The sequence below is a fragment of the Rhipicephalus microplus genome, chromosome 5, assembly GCF_043290135.1.
Source record: "Rhipicephalus microplus isolate Deutch F79 chromosome 5, USDA_Rmic, whole genome shotgun sequence".
NCBI classification, from domain to species: Eukaryota; Metazoa; Arthropoda; class Arachnida; order Ixodida; family Ixodidae; genus Rhipicephalus; species Rhipicephalus microplus.
The window spans coordinates 12,830,185-12,834,594 of NC_134704.1; positions in this window are offsets into that span (position 1 = coordinate 12,830,185).

Consider the following 4,410-nt stretch of genomic DNA (forward strand, 5'->3'; position numbering starts at 1 on the left):
AGCACAGAACTCTTGCTTGAATTTGGCACAGAACTCTTCTGTCACGTCGATCTCCGATCTCTGTTGAGAGAGGGCTAGAGCCTCGAATGGAGACCACTGAATGGGAGCTGTCCGGAGCCCTCTTATTGTCCTCCACAAGTGTGATAAAGGCTTGCGGGGATCTAACGACGCGCAGAAGGGCTGCCCAACGTTGTGACTCTAGCTTGTCTATGCGGCGTTGTATCTTCTTCTGAAGACGTCTAGCGATTCGTAAATCGTCGATTGCTTTCGTGCGTCGGTACCTTCGTTCCGCACGCCGTCGGAGAGACCGAAGTCGTTCTAATTCTACATCAAATTCGGTTACTCTCGAAGAGCATGTGAAGGTGCACACCATGTCTTGCACTGTGGACTTGATCACCTCTTCTAAGTCAAGTGCGGTCTTCTCTTGACAGCGTTCTTCCATGAGAGATTCAAACTTGGTCCAGTCCACTCTTTGGATAGTTTCGCGTACCTTGCAAGGTGATAATCCTCTGATCTTGACGTATGTGAGAATGTGGTCGCTCCCATGTGTTTCTATGTCCGCAAACCATCCGGCACATCTGACGAGACTTTGAGAAACAAAAGCCAACTCAAGGCAGCTGCTGTATCCAGAGCCACGTAAAAATCTTGGGCTGCCATCATTTAACAAGCACACCTCGTTGTCTGAAGCAAACGTTATCAGACTTCTACCCTTTGCGCTGATCTTCGGGCTCCCCCATAGCGTATGGTGGGCGTTAATGTCTCCGATGATGACCCATGGGCCAGGAGTGGATGATAGGATGTCTCCTAGTCTTCTGTGGTCAAATCTACTTGATGTCGACAGGTATGCACCGACAACAGTGATAGTAAGACCCTTTTTCTTCACTGTTAAGCATATATATTGGTTATCGTTGTCAGGTGATACAGACCGAAGAATGTAAGTCAGGTCACGGCAAATAAACAGCAGGACCTTGCTGTTTCCACTATAACAAGCTGACATATATGATTCGTATCCGGAGAGTCTGATAGCGCTCGATAAATTTGGCGCGCAGATGATGATGATGGGAAACATATTGGGGAAAACGAACCGACAGAAATCTGCAATGCGTGATGTCAGTCCTCGTGCGTTCCCCTGAAAAATTGTTGCTTTTTTGACGTCTTCCCTGAAAGACAGTGGCTGGGGGGCCATTATCTACTCAAGAGCTGCCAGTACTGGACTCAGGGCGTCCAGTACTTGTGCACTTCTGGTGCACTTCTGGCTGACGTTGTGCGCATGTTGTTTAACACCGTGCGAATGGCATTAATTATGGGTCGTAGAAGATCAATCACTTGCATATCCAAGTTCCGCTGCTCCTCTGTTGTCGCAGCTTGCTCTGATGAAGGCGGCTTCTGATGCGGTTCTTCCACAAGTCGCGTACACGTAAGTGGCGGCCACTCTTCAGTAGAGAGAGATCTACTTGTTTTCTCTCTTCCATCGTCTGCGTTCGCCGCGGTGTACCCTGCAGTGGGTGCCGTTCCCAGATGCGTTGACTTACTTCTTGTAGTTGACTGTGTTCTTCGCGAATACCTTCGACGGTGACGTCGTCGTCTTCGCCAGACTTTTTCCGTGGCCTCTTTGTGGGTATAGCTGTCCCGCACCATTTGTCTAAGAATAGTAAACTCCTTCTTTATGCGTGGACAGTCTTTGGAAGATGCACTGTGGGCACCTTGACAATTAGGGCACTTTAGTATGGTTGCGCTGCATTTGTCCTCGGTGTGTGGTTCTGAGCATCGGGGGGCACACTTCGGAGTTCCTGCACGCACCCTGCACATGGCCGATCTTCTGGCACTTATGACATCGCATAGGTTTTGGAATAAATGGTCGGACCTGGTGACGAAAGTGGCCAACCTTCACATGGGAGGGGAGACAGTTCCCTTTGAACGTAATTCTCACACAATGTGTGTTACCAAGGCGGCCGACATTCACAATGACGTTATCTTCATTTGCCGGTTTTATCAGCACTGAGAGATCTGAGTTTGGAATTTCAGTGGTGATGTCATAAATGACTCCTGTTGAAGTGGTGGTATCAGCTGGTATCATAGACTTGACATTGATGTTACCCAGTTGCGTTACTTTCTGAAGCGCGTTCAGCGCACGTGGGTTCAGCACATCGATTGCCAAGATGTTCCTTCTTGCGTTTAGTCGTACTTCTTTTATCTCATTTGGCGTAATATTCTCGAGATACACAGAAAGCGCTTGCCTGTTCAGTCCACGTAGACTGTGGACACAAACAGGATCGAGTGAGGCCATCGTTCAGGGGCAGTTTTTGCGGTGGTCATGCTTGTTGCCGAAGATGCATTGACGATCCGTCGTTTAGCCTTGCGGTACAGGACGGGTTGGAAGCCGTCGTCGGAGGACTCGTCGCTTGATGCGGAGTACAGCTCAGTGTCCTCACTCTCACTAGACGCGTTTCCTCGCTTCCTCGAAGCAGTCCCCGCGGTCGAAGCGGACTCGGACGGTGCCCCGTGAGGTTGAACATCCATCACCGCGATGTATGGGCGATAGACCCCACAACTGCAGCGAAAAAACCCGAAAAGCACAAAGACGAGCAAGGTGTGTTCCGCAAACGAATAACTTCGGAAAGTAAATAGAAGAGCAGGCGTGTAGAAGTGGCTTGTTGTATCAACTTTAGACCTCCCGTTTTTCAGCTAAAAGTACTCGTAACAAGCGGGGATTCGTCTATCTATCTATCGATTTATCTATCTATATGTGTGTCGGTCTGTCTGTCTATATTGATTTGCTTAGCTTTACTTTGTTTTCAACCAAAGTAGATACTCCCGTGTGGAAACGAACCAAGCTCATCCTTGCTTCTTACATTCGACTCAGCCATAGGATATATGCACGCTCACGTTAGCGACTTTGTAAACATGTCGCGAGAATTTTTAAACTAAAGAAAGTTCCTCGCAGGCAACCTTTCTGGGGCCAATACGTTTCCTTCCTAATCGTCCCACCTTTCTTGTGCACGTTTGTTAAATGCGGTGGAGGAGTTTTGTCTATACGCGCCCTGGAAAAACCTTCTTGCGGAATTCACATCACGTTGCCCTCACCTCACTGCCGGCAGAGTGACCCCCTTTAACATTAAGATATTCTGCTCTTTTAGTTTTCCTCAACAGTATATTTTCGCGCGCACCCAGCACGCGTTATCCCGATACACCTGGATGCTCATTATGGTCAGGCCCACTACAAAGAATTTTACATTATGCGCCGTTTGTATGCTTCCGCGGAGAACAGGGGAAGAAACGCACATTAGTAGGGGGGGGGGGGGGGAGGGTTGCAGTGGCCAGCCGCTATATCCTAGAAATTTGAGTGAGCGGATGCAAGACAGGCATGCACCTCTTAACGCTCGAGGAAACATTTTAGGGCCGCGCACCGGCGTATATCATCCTCATTTCTGGGTATTAAATTAGGCCCCGCAATGCAGCTACTGCTTCAGCGTAATATGACTGCTCCGGAACATTACCTCGCGCCTTCCGTCGTTCCGCTAATGCAGAGCGTGTGCGTCTTCGAAAGGCAGGCGCTCCTTCACACCGGCCCGCCATTGCTCTGAATGCCGATTCTTACCCTTCGAAGATTGGGAACCGGGTCATTGTGGTTGTGACGTAAACGACGATCTTCCGGCTTTCATGCTCTTAAAGGAAGCAGCACGTTGTACCAATGTAGACCGATAAGATCGATAACCTCACTCGGTATTCCTTTCTTATCGGCTTGCTTCGTGTTCCTCTGTCGTTCTTCTTTTTAAGGCATTAGACACAATAACACCGGCCAATATATGATGCCTGCTCTTAATGTAGCCCTACATGATAAGCCGTGATGCACCGTTACTCTTTCCTTCGTTATCGGTCTCCGAGAAAACGCATTCTCAATTCAGTTGAGCTCGTTGACGTCGGAGCGTTCACAGCGTTACCATGACAATGGAAATCGAACTCTTGCTCTCACCGTTTTCTGTGCAAGATACAGGAACCCATTCAACTCTGGAGAAATGCATACGGCATCGACGTACGAGCTGCACTCTATCTAATGTCTCTGGTTGCCAGCACACTATCAGCAGGGTGCTGTGAACCGTTTTATTGACAGGAGAAAAAGGAGATATGGTTCAGTGATAGCAACTTCCTCTCATCGGCATTTTATCCTTCTGCTCATCGTCAGCGTTTATGACAATATGTCGAGCAAGCGATACGTTAAGTATGACAACATAGTAATAGAGGGAACACATGAACTATACCATTTATACGATGATGTCTCTCTTTCAGAATGAGAAAAGTCCTGAATACATATTGTCGCGCTTTTTTTTACTATTAAAGGGGCAACGAGATCACTCCTTGGCTTTCTAACATTAAAGTACAGCTGCATGTAACTGCAGCTGCAAGGTTAAT